At 43.6% G+C, this 20077-nt stretch overlaps 1 non-coding gene across 1 annotated transcript; it reads left to right on the forward strand.

Moving 5' to 3' along the window:
- Window positions 1–4897: 4897 nt before the first annotated feature.
- Window positions 4898–5000, forward strand: LOC133082763 (U6 spliceosomal RNA). Its single transcript, XR_009698992.1, has one exon. It is a non-coding gene; the product is annotated as a U6 spliceosomal RNA (small nuclear RNA).
- The last annotated feature ends 15077 nt before the right edge of the window (window positions 5001–20077 follow it).

Genomic DNA, 20077 nt, shown 5'->3' on the forward strand with positions numbered 1-20077 from the left:
TCTCCCTGAATAAAAGCCAACCTTTGTTTATCCCTCCGTACTGGGATTGGGGGAGCTTGTGTCCGAAAGTTAATCAAGTGATATTAGACCTGTCTTTTGGAGCCTCTGTCTGCAAATGCCAGATTTCTGTTTGTCTATTAATTAGATTCTTTTCTTCTCAACACCATCCTTTCATCTTTTTTGGAAGTCTTGGCCCAATACCTAACTGTTCCTTTAAATATCAATAGTCCTGTAACTTTGAACTAGTAATGATATCTCAGTGCTCTTTTATAGCTGATTGCTGCTGGACTCTTCTAGTGAAGGTCTCTGAGATCTTGGTGGGATGATTTTTTTCCCAGTATTAAACTATTTCAAATTTTTTAAATGTAATTATCTTTTTAATTTTTTATACAATGTTTAAAGGTTACACTCTATTTACATCTATTACGTAATATTGGCTACATTCCCCTGTTGTACAATACATCCTTGTAGCTTACCTTACACCCAATAGTCTGTACCTCCTGCTCCCCCAGCCCTATATTGCCCCTCCCCCCCACTGGTAACCACTAGTTTGTTCTCTTTATCTGTGAGTCTGCTTCTTTTTTTGTTATACCTACTAATTTGTTGTCGTTTTTAAATTATCTACTTTTTTTATATTGATTTTATTTATTTTTTTGGCTGCATCGGGTCTTAGCTGTAGCATGTGGGATCTTTTGTCGAGGCATGCGGGATCCTTCGTTGGGGCACGTGGGCTTCTCTCTAGTTGTGGTGCGTGGGCTTCTTTCTAGTTGTGGCCTGCGGGCTTATTTGCCCTGTGGCATGTGGGATCTTAGTTTGCCGACCAGGGATCGAACCCGTGTTCCCTGCATCGGAAGGTGGATTCTTTACCACTGAACCACCATGGAAGTTCCTGTTGTAGTTTTTAGATTCCACATATAAGTGAGATCATACAGTATTTGTGTTTCTCTGTCTGACTTATTTCACTTAGCATAATGCCCTCCAAGTCCATCCATGTTGCTGCAAATGACAATTTTTCACTCTCTTTTTTAAAACCAATTTTTTAAATTGAAGTATAGAAAATTTCATTTTTTTTTAAATTTTTTTTATTGGCTGCGTTGGGTCTTTGTTGCTGCCTGAGGGCTTTCTCTATTTGCAGCGAGCGGGGGCTACTCTTCGTTGCGGTGCACGGGCTTCTCATTGCGGTGGCTTCTCTTGTTGCGGAGCATGGGCTCTAGGCGCACGGGCTTCAGTAGTTGCGGCCCGTGGGCTCAGTAGTTGTGGCGCACGGGCTTAGTTGCTCCGCGCATGTGGGATCTTCCCGAACCAGGGATCGAACCTGTGTCCCCTGCATTGGCAGGCGGATTCTTATCCATTGTGCCCCCAGGGAAGCCCCATTCTTTTTTTTTTAAATTGAAGTCTAGTTGATTTACAATGCTGTGCCAATCTCTGCTGTACAGCAAAGTGACTCAGTTATACACATATATATTCTTTTTTTTAATATTCTTTTCCATTATGGTTTATCACAGGATATTGAATATAGTTCCCTTTGCTATACAGTAGGACCTTGTTGTTTATCCATTCTAAATGTAATAGTTTGCATCTACCAACCCCAGAGTCCCCGTCCATCCCTCTCCCTCCCCCCCTCCCCCTTGGCAGCCACAAGGCTGTTCTCTGTGTCTCTGAGTCTCTTTCTGTTCTGTAGATAGGTTCATTTGTGGCATATTTTAGATTCTACATATAAGAGATATCATATGGTATTTGTCTTTCTCTTTCTGACTTATTTCACTTAGTATGATAACCTCTAGTTGCAGAAAATTTCATTTTTTATAGCTGGAGAATAGTCATATATATGTAGTATATGTGTATATACTACATATACATATGCATATACCACATCTTCCTTATCCATTCATCTATTGAGGGACACCTAGGTTGTTTCCATGTCTTGGCTATTGTGAATAGTGTTGCTATGAATATAGGGGGTGCATGTATCTTTTCGAATTAGAGTTTTGTCTGGATATATGCCCAGGAGCGGGATTGCTGGATCATATGGCAACTCTATTTTTAGTCTTTTGAAGAACCTCTATACTGTTCTCCACAGCAGCTGCACCAATTTACATTCCCAGGAACAGTGTAGGAGGGTCCCCTTTTCTCCACATCCTCACCAACATTTGTTATTTGTGGTCTTTTTGATGATGGCCTTTCTGACAGGTGTGAGGTGATATCTCATTGTGATGTTGATTTGCATTTCCCTGATGATTAGCGCTGTTGAGCAAACAAATTTTAAACTTCTTACCTTTTACAAGCATTAGTTCTACTAGGTTCCCAGTAAAGTGGGTCAGGGAGAACTTCCTGCAGTTAACTTGGCAATTGCCTGTAGAGGAGTCTGCTGATAAATGGCACATCTCTTTGATGTGTTTTGAATAATTTCATTTAAAAAAAATTTTTTTTTAATTTATTTAGTTTTGGCTGTGTTGGGTCTTCGTTGCTGCGCGTGGGCTTTCTCTAGTTGTGGCGAGCGGGGGCTACTCTTTGTTGCGGTGCACGGGGCTCTCATTACGGTGGCTTCTCTTGTTGCAGAGCACGGGCTCTAGGCACGCGGGCTTCAGTAGTTGTGGCATGTGGGCTCAGTAGTTGTGGCTCGTGGGCTCTAGAGCGCAGGCTCAGTAGCTGTGGCGCACGGGCTTAGTTGCTCCACGGCATGTGGGATCTTCCCCGACCAGGGATTGAACCCGTGTCCCCTGCATTGGCAGGCAGATTCTTAACCACTGCACCACCAGGGAAGCCCCAAATAATTTCACTTTTTTTTAGTGGACATAGTAAGAGTCTAGTACCTTTAAAATTCCTCTCTTAGATGATTTTTGTTGATGACACAACAGCACTAACCAGGCAAATAGGGATTGTGGTATAAGAACGATTTTGAATTCCCATAGCCCAAACCTCTTTTAGCCCCCTTTTCAGTTCATTTGCCCATTTCCTTCTGTGGAGCTTTTTTTTTTTTTTTTAAATGAACAATAGCTTCTTATCGTGAAAAGTGGAGCTCCTGTGTCTGGAGTCTGCCATGTTTTACCAGCAGCTTTGGCAGCTCTAGCCAGACAATCCTGGCCTTTAGCAACTTCCTCCTTCTGTCCCGTGTGAGCTCTGCAATGATTTATTGCTATCTGAGCAGGCAGTTGTAAAGCCTCTGACGAATCAACTATCAATTTTTCCATGATATTTTAGTTCCCATGGAATCCAGAAATGCTCTATTTTTTCAAATTCATCCTGTGGTTTGGCCTGATACCAAACATATAGTTATTATTTATATATTGTATATAAACTGTATATATAAAATATGTATTCATTTTAAGTCCAGAACCAAGAATTGCAGCCCTAGTCACTGACATTAACTTGTCTGCTTGTGCAGGCTTAATTGCAGACAAAACAAACCTCCACGGTTTTATGACAAGTCACCACAGTACAGGAAGCTTTAGGTGGGCTGCTTTTTTTTCTAAATTTATTTTGTTGAAGTATAGCAGCTGATTTACAATGTTGTGTTAATTTCTACTGTACAATCAAAGTGATTCAGTTATACATATACATATATATACATTCTTTTTCATATTCTTTTCCATTATGGTTTATCACAGGATATTGAATATAGTTGTTCCTTGTGCTATACAGTAGGACCTTGTTGCTTATCCATTCTGTATATACTAGTTTGCATCTGCTAATCCCAAACTCCTTCCCTCCCCCACCCCAATCCCCTTGGCAACCACAAGTCTGTTTTCTATGTCTGTGAGTCTGTTTCTGTTTCGTAGATAAGTTCGTTTTTTTTTTTTTTGGCCGCACCTCGCAGCATGCGGGATTTTAGTTCCCCGACCAGGGATCGAACTCGTGCCCCCTGCAGTGGAAGCGCGGAATCTTAACCACTGGACCGCCAGGGAAGTCCATGGATGAGTTCATTTGTGTCATATTTTAGATTTAAGTGGGCCACTTTTATCCCAAGTACATGACCCATGAGTAAACGTCATCAAATGTGCGATATGAATAGGGATATCGGATGAATCAGGTTGGGGTTTTCACAGTTTGGAACCCCCAAAGCTGGGGGAGAGACTGGAAGCCAATTTCAGTTGTTCAAAAGCCTCTTCAGGTTCCAGACGCAAAGCTCCATCAGAGGTTTGGTCTGCTATGCAAAAGCTGGAGTGAATCCACTGTGGATTATACTGCACTAGCCCCCCAAACTGGCTAATTATTTTCAGTCGGAGTAAGCTGTTTTATCTGCAAAATGGGCCGACTCCTAGACTCTAACACTCTATGGCCGGCAACTGACAACAGATGCTCTAAATACTCGACCTGAGTTTAGCAAGACTGCAATTCGTCTGGTGAGGCTTATGTGCTTATTCAGGGAGAAATTGTAAGAAAACCCCAAAGCAGGCAGATTCTTAACTGCGCCACCAGGGAAGTCCCTCAGTCTTACTTTTTTAACCACTCTCATAACCTCTGCCTTTTAATTGGTCTGTTTAATCCATTTACATGTGATGGTTAGGTTTAAGTCTATCATCTTGCTATTTATTTTCTATTTGTCCCATCTGTTCTTTGTTCCTTTTCTTCTCTATTCCTGATTTCTTTTGATTAATCAAATATTTCTGGTATTCTGTTTTTTCTCTGCTGTTGGCTTGTGAGCTCTAAGAACTGAGACCACTGGTTCTGCTCAGGAGCCCCCTCCTCCTGCACTGTATTCTGGAAAGTACCTCCAGGCGGAAGTGCAGGCTGCGCGTAGCGGTCGCCACATGTGTTTGCCTTCTTATCACAGTCTTGCGCTGCCTGTTGGCCAGCAAGTCATCTGTATCCTGAATAACCTTAGAGCTCTCTGGTGGACACATCTCTCTAAGTTTTCCCATAAATGCCTAGAGACAATAATAAGAGAGTGTGGAGCTTGCTTTGGCAGCACATATACTAGGATTGGAATGACACAGAGAAGATTAGCATGGCCCCAGCGCAAGGATGACATGCAAATTCGTGAAGCGTTCCATATGTAAAAAATAAGAAGAAGAAGAGAGTGTGAAACTCTCGAGGAGTCCCTTGCTATAAATATTAGACTTTTTCCATAAGCAAAAGCAAACAAGAATTTAGACTCATCTGCTAGAGGAACAAGAAAGAAAGAAAGGAAATGCAGGACAATGATCAGATACAGAAAAACTTGTGCAGACAGTGGTACCAAAGTCAGAAGAGTCGCAGGAGTTCATGAAACAACAAATGTATTTACTTCTTTGGGCTCTTGTACAAATCTATGTGATGGTTGATTATTTTTACCAAATTTTCCTTCCACGATAGGATGAATGTGTCTCCCCCAAAAATTCATATGTTGGGGACTTCCCTGGTGGCGCAGTGGTTAAGAATCCGCCTGTCAATGCAGGGGACACGGGTTCGAGCCCTGGTCCAGGAAGATCCCACATGCCGCGGAGCAACTAAGCCCATGCGCCACAACTACTGAGCCCATGTGCCACAGCTACTGAAGCCTGTGCCTAGAGCCCGTGCTCTGCAACAAGAGAAGCCACTGCAATGAGAAGCCCACGTACCACAACAAAGAGTAGCTCCCGCTCTCTGCAACTAGAGAAAGCCCGTGTGCAGCAACGAAGACCCAACGCAGCCAAAAATTAAAAATTAATTAATTGATTAATTTTAAAAAATTCATATGTTGAAGCCCCAATCCCCGATGGGATGGTATTTGGAGGTGGAGACGTTGGGAGGTAATTAAGTTTAGATGAGATCATGAGGGGGGGCTCTTATAAGGGATTAGTGCCCTTAAGAGAAGAAGAAGATAGAGATCTCGTTCTTTCCAAACAAAAGCGCATAGCAAAGGCTGTGGGAGAACACAGTGAGAAGGGAGCTCGCTACAGGAAGTGAGCTCTCACCAGGAACCACATCTGCTGGCATCTTGATCTAGGACGTCCAGCCTTCAGCACTGTGAGAAATAAATGTCTATAGTTTAAGCACCCTGCCCCCCCAGGTCTATGTTATTTTGTTATAGCAGCCCAAGCTGACTAAGGCATCTTTATTTTTTACTGGAAGTGTGGGAATTTAGGGGGTGAGTGCCTTTTTAAAATTATCCCTTGTTTTTTGAATTCTTTTATAACGTGTGTGTTATATTCCTTCTAGCTGAGCTCTTCACAAAAGATTTTGTTTTACACATGACTATGGCTTATCCCTTTAGTAAACTATTTGTATTGTTTCTATATCTCGAATTTAACTAACATCTTTATTCTCTAGGGTTCAAAAGATGCAACAATTTGTTTCAGCTTGGGGTGCTTTTCCTGCACGGTGTGACATGACCACTTCTGTCATCCCCATTTCCTTTCAGAAGCCACAGAGTAACCAGATCAGGTGCTTTCCCCCCAGGAGCTACACAGACACTCCCTCTGGAGGACAGAATATGGCAGCCTCTAAGTTGCACAGCAAGCCCCTCTCCCCAGCAGGTTTGTGGTGATTCCAGAGGCAGTGAGAACACACATTCCTTGGTCAGAGAAAGTATCTGTGTGGGAACTGCATAGGGAAAGGAACAGCAGCCCGTATTGGCGGGAAGCGAGACATTTCTCAGGAAGTTGCAGAATAAGCAGCACCAGTATCTGCCAGAAAAGGCAAGGATGGATTACCCCCAGGAAAGGAGGAAATGTTATTGACACAGAGGTTCCCCACTTCCCATGTCTCAAAGTCCCACAGTCTGTGAGCTTTGAGCCGTTTGCCAAGTGTTTCCTAGCCGAGGGTCTTGCCCTCTAGGCTCTCCTGATTCCCTGGTCCCTGCAATTCCTGCCTCCTCCGATCTCTTTCTCCAAAATCCCTCTGCCTGGGAGTCTTCGGCTTCTTCGGATAAAGACATACAGGGTCTTTCTTCCTTTCTCCCCCTTACAGGTTGGCCAGAGTAGAGATCGCTCCCTTTAGAGAGTTCCAACTGAGCAACTGACACTGCCTCACGCTGCCAAGTGCTTCAGCAACTTCTGGGGCTTTATTTATTTATTTTTAAATAAATTTATTTCTTTTTTGGCTGCGTTGGGTCTTCATTGCTGCACATGGGCTTTCTCTAGTTGTGGCAAGTGGGGGCTACTCTTCGTTGCAGTGCGGGCTTCTCATTGTGGTGGCCTCTCTTGTTTTGGAGCACGGGCTCTAGGCGTGCGGGCTTCAGTAGTTGCAGGACGTGGGCTCAGTAGTTGTGGCTCACGGGCTCTAGAGCGCAGGCTCAGTAGTTGTGGCGCATGGGCTTAGTTGCTCCGCAGCATGTGGGATCTTCCCGGACCAGGGCTCAACCCCATGTCCCGTGCATTGGCAGGCAGATTCTTAACCACTGCACCACCAGGAAAGTCCACTTCTGGGGCTTTAAATGGTAATATCAGGTGGCCAGGAAGGCATGTGGATGACCTCAGAGTCCTGGGAAGTTTCTCAATGGCATCAGCCTTGCTGACCATCTAAGTAGGAAGAGCTCGTTTTCCTCTCACTGCAACAAGAAAAAGGTAGAATTATATTGCATTTTGCTCTCCTTTCCAGTACTGACGTCCAACAGCTTAACACCTTATTAATAACAGAGAGACAACTGTTATTAATAACAGAGAGACAATTTAGGAAAATCTCTAAACACTCGGAAACTAAACAACACACTTCTAAACAATCCATGGGTCAAAGAGGAAGTCCTGAGGGAAATTTTAAAAGTCTATTGAGCTGGATGAAAATGAAAATACAGCAGAGCAAAATGTGTGAGACAGCTAAAGCAGTGCTGAGAGGGAAATTTATAGCACTAAAATGTGTACATTAGAAAAGACGATAAGTCTCAAATCAATAACCTGAGTTCCCACCTCAAGAAAGTAGAAAAAGAAGCACAAAAGGAACCTAAAGCAAGCAGAAGGAAGGAAACAATAAAGGTAGGACCAGAAATCAAGGACAATGGAAGCAGAAAAACAAATGAGAAAATTAATGAAACAAAAGATCAATAAAATTGACAAACCTTTAGAAGACTGACAAAGAAAAAAGGGAGGGACTTCCCTGGTGGCACACTGGATAGGACTCCACGCTCTCGATTCAGGGGGCGTGGGTTCAATCCCTGGTCAGGGAACTAGATTCCACATGCATGCCGTAACTAAGAGTTCACGTGCCACAACTAAGAAGCCCATGTGCCGCAACTAAGGAGCCCGCCTGCTGTACCTAAGACCCGGCCCAACCAAATAAATAAATAAATAAATATTTTAAAAAAAGAAAGAAAGAAAAAAGGGAGAAGAAACAAATAACGAGTATCAGGAATGAAATAGGGGATATCACCATAGACCCTTCAGGCATCAAAAGGATCATAAGGAATTCTACCAATAATTTACATAAATGTGACAATTTAAATAGAAATGGAAATGGACAGGGACTTCCCTGGCAGTCCAGTGGTTAAGACTCCATGCTTCCACTGCAGGGTGCACAGGTTCGATCCCTGGTTGGGGAACTAAGATCTCAGATGCTGCGCTGCACGGCCAAAAATAAAAATAAAAAAAAGAAATTGAAATAATAGACAAATTCCTCAAAAACACAAACTACCAAATCTCGCCCAATATAAAATAAATAATTTGAATAATCCTATAACTATTAAGGAAATCGAATTGATGATTTAAAATCTCCCCAAAAAAGAAACTTCTAATCATAGATGGTTTCACTGGAGAATTCTGCCAAACATTTAAAGAAGAATTAATATCCATTCTACACAATCTCTTCTAAAAAATGGAAGAGGAGGGAGTATTTCTTAATTTATTTTATGAAGCTAGTATTACTCTGACACCAAAACCAGACAAAGAACATTTAAAAAGAGAAGACTACAAACCAGTATCCCTCATGAACATAGACACAAAAATGCTTAACAAAATATCAGTGAATGGAATTCAGCAAAATATGGAAAGACATATCCCATGACCAAGGAGAGTCTTATTCCAGAGATGCAGGCTGGTTAAATATTTGAAAATGAATCAGGGACTTCCCTGGCGGTCCAGTGGTTAAGACTCCGTACTTCCACTGCACGGGGCGCAGTTTCAATCCCTGGTCGGAGAACTAAGATCCCACATGCTGCGTGGCATGGTCAAAAAAAAAATTACAATATCATTTATATCATTTACAAGAGCTCAAAAAAATTAAATGCTTAGGTATAAATCTAACAAAACTTATATAGGACTTACATGCTGAAAATTACAAAAAACTCATGAAAGATCTAAATAAATGGAGAGACACAACTTGTTCATGTATTGGAAGACTCAACATAGTAAAGATATCAATTCTCCCCAAATTGACATGCAGATTTAATGCAATTCCTATAAAAATCCCAGGAAGATTTCTTATAGATATAAACAACATTATTCTAAAATTTATATTGAAAGGCAAAGGAATTAAAATAGCTAAAATAGTTTTTGAAAAGCAGAATAAAATGAGAAGAATCAGTCTACCCAATTTCAAGACTTATTACACAGCTACAGTAATTAGGATGGTATGTTATTGGCAGGGGAAAGTCAAATAAATCAATGGAAGAGAAGGGAGACCCAGAAATAGACCTGCACAGATATAACTAACTGATTTTTGACAAATGTACAAAAGCAATTTAATGGAGGAAGGGTAAACTTTCAAGCTATTGTCCTGGAGCAACTGGACATCCAGAGACAAAAAAATAAACCTTGACCTAAGTCTCTACGTCTCACACTTTATTCTCAAAATTAACTCAAAATGGATCATGGACATAAATGTAAAACTTTTAGGGGAAAAAAAAGAGAGAAAACCTTTGGGACCTAGGGCTAGGTGAAGAGTTCTTAAATTTGACACCAAAAGCATGATCCATACAAGAAAACATTGATAAATTAGACTTCATTAGAATTAAAAAACTTTTGCTTTCTGAAAGACTCTGTTAAGTAAGAGGATGAAAAGACAAACAACAGACTGGGAGAAAATATTTATAAACCACATATCTGAAAAAGGACTAGTATCTTGAATATATAAAGAATTCAAAATCCAAAAGTAAAAACAAACAATCTAATTAGAAAATGGGCAAAAGACATGAAAAGACATTTTACCAAAGAAGGTATACAGATGGCCGATAAGCACATGAAAAGATGTTCAACATCATTTTCCACTAGGAGAATGCAAACTAAAATCACAATGAGATTATCACTACATGCCTGTCAGAATAGCTAAAATAAAAAATAGTGATAATGCCAAATGTCAGTGAGGATGCAGAGAACTGAATCACTCATACGTGCTGATGGGAATGCAAAATGGTACTGCCTCTCTGGAAAACAGTTTGGCCGTTTCCTATAAAATTAAACATACAGCAACCATATGACCTAGCAATTGTAGTCCTGGGTATTTATCCTAGAGAAGTGAAGACTTATGTTCACACAAAAATCTGTACATGAATGTTTATTGCAGTATGTAGTTCATTTGTAATAGCCAAGAACTGCAAAGAATTCAGATGTTCTTCAATAAGGGGTGGTTAAACAACTGTGGTCCATCCACACCATGGAGCATTCAGCAATACAAAGAAAGGAACTCGTGATACACTCAATAATTTGGAAGAATCTCCAGAGAACTGTGCTCAGTGTAAAAATCCAATTCTGGGACTTCCCTGGCAGTGCAGTGGTTAAGACCCTGTGCTTCCAGGGCAGGGGGGCACAGGTTCGATCCCTGGTCGGGGAACTAAGATCCCGCATGCCACATGGTGCAGCCAAAAAAACAAAACAAAACAGATCCTGGCTACCCGGGAATAAGGAAGGGGTGGGGCCGAGGGAAGTGGGTGTGATTATAAAAGGGAACAGGAGGGAACCTCGTGGTCAATGTCAGTACCTAGTTGTAATATCACATTTTAATTTTGCAAGATGTTACCACCATTGGGGAACTAGGTGAAGGGGACAGGAGAGCTCTCGGTATTGTTTTTGTTGTTGTTGTTTTTACAACTGCATGTGAATCTGCAATTATCTCAAACTGAAAAAGTTCAATATAAAAAATGGACAGAAGATTTAAATAGACATTTTACCAAAGAAAACATATGAGTGGATAATAAGCACATGAAAAGAAGCTCATCTTATTTGTCCTTCGGGAAATAATTTAAAACCAAAATGAGAGGACTTCCCCGGTGGTGCAGTGGTTAAGAATTCGCCTGCCAATGCAGGGGGCACAGGTTCGATCCCTGGTCCCGGAAGATCCCACAAGCTGCGGAGCAACTAAGCGCTTGTGCCACAACTACTGAGCCCACGTGCCACAACTACTGAGCCCACGTGCCACAACTACTGAAGCCCACGTGCCTGGAGCCCGTGCTCCTCAACAAGAGAAGCCACTGCAATGAGAAGCCCGTGCACCACAACAAAGAGTAGCCCCTGCTCGCCGCAACTAGAGAAAGCCTACGCGCAGCAACGAAGACCCAACGCAGCCAAAAATTAATTAATTAATTAATTAATTAATTTAAAAAAATGAGATGTCACTTTACACCCACTGGAATGGCCAGAACAAAAAACAATTGTTGGAGAGGATGTGGAGAGACTGGAACCCTCATCTATTGTTGGTGGTTGTGATGGTTCATTTTATGTGTCCACTTGGGTGGGCCCTGGAATGCCAGATATCTGCTTAAACATTATTTCTGGTGTGTCTGTGAGGGTGTTTCCAGAAGAGATGAACATTTGAATCGGTTAGACTGAGGAAAGCAGATGGCCCTTCCCAATGGGGGTGGACCTCCGCAAACCCCTTGAGGGCCTGAATAGAACCCAAAGACCCGGGGAGAATCTCCTCTCTCTGCCTGTGAGCTGGTGTCATTGGTGGTCTCTCCTGACCTTGGACTGGGATTTACACCATCAGGTCCCCTGGTTCTCAGGCCTTTGAAGTCAGACTGCAATTTATATTACCGGCTTGCTGACTTTAGATTGTGGGACCTCTGAGCCTCCATAATTGCATGAGCCAATTCCTTATAATAAATCTCATGGTATGTGTGTGTGTATATATATATATAAAATCTCCTGTATTCCAGACATTGCAGACATAGTCTTCCTTACCTCCAGTGTGGACCAGCAGTCCAATTTCCCCTTGGTAGTCAGGATCAATCACCCCAGCCAGCACAGGAAGTCCATTCCTTGCCTGTTGATTCAGAGGCACGAGGAGCCCAAAGTGGCTGAGTGACAGTTTTAACTTCCGGCTCAATGGAATCATTGTTGTGTTTCCTTGTGGAAGCCTCCTCCCTCTGGAGCTAAGACCTCTAGGCCAGCAGAGCATGATACTGCAGAAACAGGAAGCAAAGCTTTTGCCCGTGGGTCACTGGGGGTAATAGAGAGTGGTGCCACCCCCATTTCCAGCCCCTGATGCCTGCACCGTGAATCCTGGCTGTGGGAAAAACAGCACCGTACACTGAACGCTGACTCTGAGTGTATACAGCCTCCTGGAGAACCTTGCCCCTGCCCCAGAGGGTATCTCCACCTAGCTGGCACTGTAAGTGAGTCTGCAAGGGGCCCTTCCACCCATCTATCAAGCCAGCTGTCCTTTCCACAATGGAAGTGGTCCATGGTAATCAACATGCCACCAGGGAGCTGGCTGATCAGTCTGGGGATTGGTACCATATTGGGACTCAGTACTAGTCTCTGTCGTTGGCAGATTGGGCACTCAGCAGTGGCCATAGCCGGGCTGGACTTGGTGAGTGGAAGTCCACGTTGCTGCACCTTCCATCATAGAATGAATACCATTTGCACTAATATTTAAAGTGTTTTCATTTGGTAAATTATCTTGCTTCTTGCTTATCTTATTGAATTTAGGTCAGATTGACAACAATTTACTTGCAGGGGATAATGTCTATCATCTCAACTGTTTTAATGTTTTATGTTAATAAATCTCATGGTAGCAAAGCAATGACATATTGTCAGGAATGCAAGAGAGTTTTTAAAGTAATTTTCACAAGCTCAGGATATTCATTTTACACTTTTCTCTAAAATGAAGCAAGTGATGCTGTATTTTCAAAATTCATCTTCAATCTTTCTTTTTTTTCATGATTTTTTTTTTATTTGGTTGCGCTGGGTCTTAGTTGTGGCAGGCGGGCTCCTTAGTTGCGGCATGCGGGCTCCTTAGTTGTGGCATGCAAACTCTTAGTTGCGGCATGCACGTGGGATCTAGTTCCTTGACCAGGGATCGAACCTGGGCCCCTTGCATTGGGAGCGAGGAGTCTTATCCACTTCGACACCAGGGAAGTCCCTTCAGTCTTTCATCAATAGCCAGTTCCAACAAATTATCCTGTAAAGTCGTAGTCAAATTTAAAGAATCTTTTAGAGAAATGCAAATCAAAACTACAATGAGGTATCACCTCGCACCGGTCAGGATGGCCATCACCAAAAAGTTGACAAATAGAGAATTCCCCGGTGGTCCCGTGGTGAGGACTCAGGTCTTTGCTCCAGATACAATCTATATTTGCATCTGGCAGACAGTTGGGACACTAGAAATCCTGGATTTCCTTACTCCAGTTTCCAGGGATCTAAATAGCTCAGATCTTGAGTACAGTCCCTTACAGGACAGAGCTGCAATCTTTTAGAGGGCTATGCTAGTTCCACCTTACACTTACTCCTAGACCTTTGGGTCTTCAACCCAAAGCATGAGGTGCCATCTCTTTGGTGGGCCCTGAACTCCAAGTTTTGATCCCCTGCCACATAAGTCTGTCAACAGCTGTGCTCAGCTTCTCAGACTCTCAGCTGCCTCTCCTGGACTCAGCAGGTGGCCTTAGGGGATAAGTCCCCTTAAATGCTGAGCTCACATCTCTTTCACTTTCCTCTTTCTTCCATATTTTGGCCTCAATTCTTCACCACCTGTTATGACTTGGACATTTTCAAGCAAATGTTTTTCATACTTTGTTGAGCTTGTCTAGTTGTTCTCAGTGAGAGCTGTGGTTCAAATTGCTTATTCTATCATTGCTGGCCACAGAAGTCATTCAGCACCATGATTTGAGGCTCTCTTTATGTCACTGGGTCTACATGTAAATCTTTTTGTGTTTGTTTGGTTGGTTGGTTGAGTTTTTTTTTTTCTAATTTATTTATTTTTGGCTGCACTGGGTCTTCTTCGCTGCGCGCGGGCTTTCTCTAGTTGCAGCGAGCGGGGGCTACTCTTCGTTGCGGTGCGCGGGCTTCTCATTGCGGTGGCTTCTCTTATTGCAGAGCACAGGCCCTAGGCACGTGGGCTTCAGTAGTTGTGGCACGCGGGCTCAGTAGTTGTGGCTCGCGGGCTCTAGAGCACAGGCTCAGTAGTTGTGGTGCACGGGCTTAGTTGCTCCGTGGCATGTGGGATCTTCCCGGACCAGGGCTCGAACCCGTGTCCCCTGCACTGGCAGGCGGATTCTTAACCACTGCGCCACCAGGGAAGTCCTTTTTTTTTTTTTTGTCGTGACCGGCAGCCTGCAGGATCTTAGTTCCCCAACCAGGGACTGAACCCGAGCCCCGGCAACGAAAGCCCCGAGTCCTAACCACTGGACCACCAGGGAATTGTCTACACGTAAACCTTGCTTGCAAAGACGGCACAGTGCTCCCTAACGTCCTATCTGCTTCCTCAATGATGGATGTTCAGATTGCCTGCACCTTCTTGTCACTGAAAATAAAGCTACAATGAGCTTTGTCACACATGTGACACCTTACACCTTGTGTCTTAGGTGACACAGAATTACAGGGTCTTAGGCCAGGTGTATACATACTTTTTTTTTTTTACATTTTGGCCATGCCGCAAGGCATGTGGGATCTTAGTTCCCCGACCAGGGATAGAACCCACACCGCCTGTTGTAGAAGTGTTAACCAATGGACCGCCAGGGAAGTCCCAGGTGTATACGTACTTTTTTTATATTAAATTTATTATTTTTTAAATTTAAGTTTGTTACTATCCTTTTTTTTCTTCCAGTTTTATTGAGATATAACTGACATCCAGCACTGTATGAGTTAAAGGTGTCCTGCACAATGATCTGACTTACATACATCGTGCAATGATCATCATAGTAAGTTGGGTGAACATTCATTGTCTCACATAGATATAAAATTAAACAAATAGAAATTATTTTTTTACATGCCGTGGAGCAACTAAGCCCGGGCTTCAGTAGTTGCGGCACACGAGCTTCAGTAGTTATGGCTCTCAGGCTCTAGAGCGCAGGCTCAGTAGTTGTGGCGCACAGGCTTAGTTGCTCCACGACATGTGGGGTCTTCCTGGACCGGGGCTCGAACCCGTGTCCCCTGCATTGGCAGGCGGAGTCTTAACCACTGTGCCACCAGGGAAGCCCTCATTGCTGTTTTAATTTAATTTACATTTCTCTGATAATCAATGGGCTTGAGCATCTTCTTTTTATGCTTCTCAGTATTTGGGGTTTTTCTTCTGTAAACTCCCTATTCATATGCTTTGCCCGTTTTTGACATTTTAATTTTATTTCTTTTCCAGCTTAATTGAGATATAATTGACATATAACCATTAAAGTACACTGTAAGTCAGGAAAACGGAAACTACACGAAGTATTTCAACAGAGAGGATTTAATACAGAGAATTTATTAAGCAGGAAGCAGAAGACTGGGCATTGGAGGAACTGAGATAGCACAAAGGCAATAGCTACAGGGAGCCGTTGCCCACCTTCAGGGCTGGGAGAACACAAGGAAGAGCTTGGATATGGGTCTCAAAGCTCAGAGGAGGGGCCCTGCAGAGTTGGAAATCAGACACCGAGGAGAGGGTGCTGAGTTGCTGCTGCAGAGGCTCAGGGGAAGGGCCACATCGATCTGGGACTCTCACCTCTGAGGAAGGGCGCCCCTTGGCCGGTTCTGAGAATGCTGAAATGAGCTCGGGACGGAAATCAACTGACGCTGCCAGGCTGAGGGCCGAGGCTGGGCAAGAGTGATAGGAGCAGGAAGCGAACAGGAAGGAGCAAGACCCTTGTCCACTTCTCCAGCCTTTCGGTCTTCCTCTAGCGCCCCTACTGGCGGAACCCAGCAGACAGAGCCCGAAGACAAGGCAGAAGTGTTGCGGAGCCCAGTGTGGCATAGCTCCCGGCTCTTACCCTCTTCAGCGTCTCAGCATCAGCACAAACCCTTCTACATGTATTTGAACTGCCAGCAGCAATGGTGACAACTTTCTGTTTCTGCCTGACCAAAGGCCAGCATCTTCCATAAAAATATGCTCCCACCCTCTCCCCAAAGAGGAGAGAGGCCAATTCCCAAGAGCCCTTTTTTTTTTTTTTTTTTTTTTTAAATCTTAGTTCCCCCACCAGGGATTGAACCCAGGCTCCGGCAGTGAGAGCGCCAAATCCTAACCACTGGACCACCAGGGAATTCCCCCAAGAGCCTTTTTAATCACCTCTGATGACAGCCACAGTGCTGCTGATGTTAATTTCTCCTCTAAATGTCATAGTTCCACTTTAATACCCTGTGATCCCGAGACTAAATTGTAAAGTCACGCATCAAAACAATTGCTATATAAAATAATAAGGGGAGAGGAGAGGAAGCAGAGAATTATATATATATAATGTATATATATATATATATGTATATATGTAGTATATATACCACGTCTGGGACAGTGTGACTCTCTGCTTTTGGCGGGTAAGCTCTCTGCAGTAGTGAGGGCCAGGGCGACCTTGACCAGGGGAAGTCTATGTTGCTGCGTCCATGAATAACACACCCCTGCCACCACGGCCACTTTGTTCAGGGGCCTGCTGAGCGAGCACTGGGGTTGCTGGGAAGGAGGCTGGCTGGCATCCACAGAGTACATCATTTCAGTCTCATTTGCAGTGGATGCCCTTCTGAAAGGTCCATCCACATTCCTCTTTCCCAAACCTCTGTTGCCAAACTTCCAGCCCTGTTCTTTCCAAGTCATGACCATTCAGCCAAATCAGTAGCAGTTTCCTATGAATCTATGTAGATCCATACTTCTGGCCATCTCTCAGGCCGCTCAGAATGGGCAATCAACCACATCAAGTTAAATAGCTTCTGCACAGCAAAAGAAAGAACACTGAAAAAACAACCTATGGAAAGGGAGAGAATATTCACAAACCATCCAGCAGATAAGGGGTTAATATCCAAATATACATAAGATGCAACTGAACAGCAAAAAACTAAATAATCTGATTTCAAAATGGGCAAAGGGCCTGAATAGACATTTTTCCAGAGAAGACATCCAGATGGCCAACAGGTTCATGGAAAGATGCACAACATCACTAATCATCAGGGCAAAGCAAATCAAAATCACAGGGTGATATCACCTCACACCCGTCAGAATGGCCATCACCAAAAAGAGAAAGATAACAAGTGTTGGTGAAGATGCGGAGAAAAGGGAAGCCTTGTACACTGTTGGTGGGAATGTAAATTGGTGCAGGTACTTTGGAAAACAGTAAGGAAGTTCCTCCAGAAATTAAAGATAGAACTGCCATAGGATCCAGCAATTCCACTTCTGGGTATATATGCAAAGGAAATCAAATCACTTTCTTGAAGAGTTTTCTGCACCCCAATGTTCATAGCTGCACTATTTACAATAGCCAAGACATGGAAACAAGTTAAGTGTCCTTCGATGGATGAATGGATAAAGAAGATGCAGTGTATATATACAATTGGATATTATTCAGCCATAAAAAAAGAAAGAAATCCTGCCACTTGGGACAACGTGCATAGAACTTGAGGACATTATGCTCAGTGAAATAAATCAGACAGAGCAAGACAAATACTGTATGTATAATCTCATTTCTGTGTGGAGTCTAAAAAAACCGAAGTGATAGAATAAACAGTAGGATGGTGGTTGTCAGGGGCTGGGGGAAATGAAGACATGGTGGTCAAGGGCACAAACTTCCAGTTAGAGGAGGAATAAGTTCTGGGATCTAAGGTACAACGTGGTGACTATAGTTAATAATACTGTATTGTATACTTGAAAGTTGCTATGAACAGCAAAGTGACTCAGTCATACGTATATATATTCTTTTTCATACTCTTTCCCATGATGGTTTATCACAGGATATTGAATATAGTTCCCTGTGCTCTACAGTAGGATTTTGTTGTTTACCCATCCTATATATACTAGTTTGCATCTGCTAACCCCAAACTCCCACTGCTTCCTTCCTCCACCCCCCTCCCCCTTGGCAACCACAACTCTGTTCTGTAAGAGTAGATTTTAAACGTTCTCACTAACAACAACAACGACAAAATGATAATTCTGTGAGGCGAAGGATGTGTTCACTAACATTATTGTGGTAAACATTTTGCAACAAATATGTGTACCAAATCGTCATGTTGTACACCTTCAACTTACGTAACAGTGTGTGTCAGGCTCGCCCGTGAGTGGTGCTGGCAGGCTCCTCACTCACCTGTCATGCAAAACATCCCGGGAAGCACAGACGTGGCAGAGGGAGGGGATGTGCTGCAGGAGCCGGGGTCAAAGGAACCCGAGGCGCTTCCTCAGGCCGCTTTCCTTCTGAAACCACCTGAGCTCCTGTCTCTAAAATCCCACTTCCACTCATGGCGACGCGCCGCTGCACGTGCCCAAACTATGGCTTGACAGGTCAGACCGACAGCCAGTTCCGGATGGAAAACTCAGGTCACCCAGAGTCCTAAGAGTTCAGTCTCTTCCAGGGCCCGATAGCAAGCCAAATCTGCTTCTCCAAAGGAGAATGGTTATCGGAAAGATGAGGACATGGATTTTCTACAAAACCCTAAAGGTCTGCACAGCGATCCCCCTATCGGTGCTGGCCAGAGACTCCGCACAGCCTCACTACCTTCCGCAGACATTTTGAGAATTATTGGACCTGCTGGGTCACAAGGGCCAGTTGGAAGTGCTCCTTGCGCAGCAGCCTGGACTCACTGCAGAGTTATCTCCTGCTCAGGTCCCCACACAAAGTGGCAGCCTTGAGTTACACAGTCGATGGGTCAATGTGGCACACTCACTTGTGATATATATTCCACAATCGGAAAGAGTACACCAAACATTATTTTTAGAGGTGTTAGGTGTGGGTTCAGCGTCCTGTCTTTCACCTTGAAGAGGGTATCTTTACATTCTGTAGAGCATTGAACTTCCCGAAACTTCACTGAGGTTTTACTTCCCTAAATTTTCATGGAGTAGATCTCCCACCTTCTAGTTTGTGTATGTCTTACTAAGGCATCTCTAGTACTTTCTGCTTCTTGCTCATCGTATTCAATCCGGATGATGTCATCGATGTAGTGAACCAGTGGATGTTGTGAGAAATGGTGAGACAAAGTCTCTAAGCATTACATTACGTCAGAGAGGAGGAGAGGTGACATGGCCCTTAGGTGCACTGTTGGCCCTGCCAAGTAAAAACAAAGTGCTTCTGGTGGACTTTGCAAATTGGTATGGAGTAAAATAGTCAGTAGGGCAATAGCTGCATACCAGGGGCCAGGGGTTGTGTGTTTACTGCTTCAGTAAAGAGACTACATCTGGAACAGCAGCTGTAATTGGAGTCACTGCCTGATGAAGTTGACATCAATCCATAGTCATTCTCCAAGATCCATCCACCTTCTGCCCAGACTCAAATAGACAAATGGGGATATGAGCAATATCATCACAACTGCAACTTTCAAGTTCAAGACACAAATACCTGCAGCTCCCCCTAGGACACATCTTTGTGTTCCTTCCTCTACATCAAGCCAGGGTTGTTCTGGCATCTTGATATCATTGAACTTAGGCCACAGTTGAGTCCAAGTTTAAGTCAACCAACCAAGTAGGCTGTTAGAATCCCTTCCAGCTGCATGGGCTAACATTAAACGTAGACTCTCTGGGGGACTTCCCTGGCGGCACAGTGGTTGAGAATCTGCCTGCCAATGCTGGGGGGACATGGGTTCGAGCCCTGGTCCGGGAAGATCCCACATGCCGCGGAGCAACTAAGCCCGTGCGCCACAACTACGGAGCCTGCGCTCTAGAGCCCGAGAGCCACAGTTACTGAAGCCCGTGTGCCTAAAACCCATGCTCCGCAACAAGAGAAGCCACCGCAATGAGAAGCCCGCACACAACAATGAAGAGTAGCCCCCACTCGCTGCAACTAGAGAAAGCCTGCACGCAGCAACGAAGACCCAATGCAGCCCAAAAAAAAGAATAAATAAATAAATAAAAAATTTAAAAAATATACTGACTCTCT

The sequence above is a fragment of the Eubalaena glacialis genome, chromosome X (genome assembly GCF_028564815.1).
Source record: "Eubalaena glacialis isolate mEubGla1 chromosome X, mEubGla1.1.hap2.+ XY, whole genome shotgun sequence".
NCBI classification, from domain to species: domain Eukaryota; kingdom Metazoa; phylum Chordata; class Mammalia; order Artiodactyla; family Balaenidae; genus Eubalaena; species Eubalaena glacialis.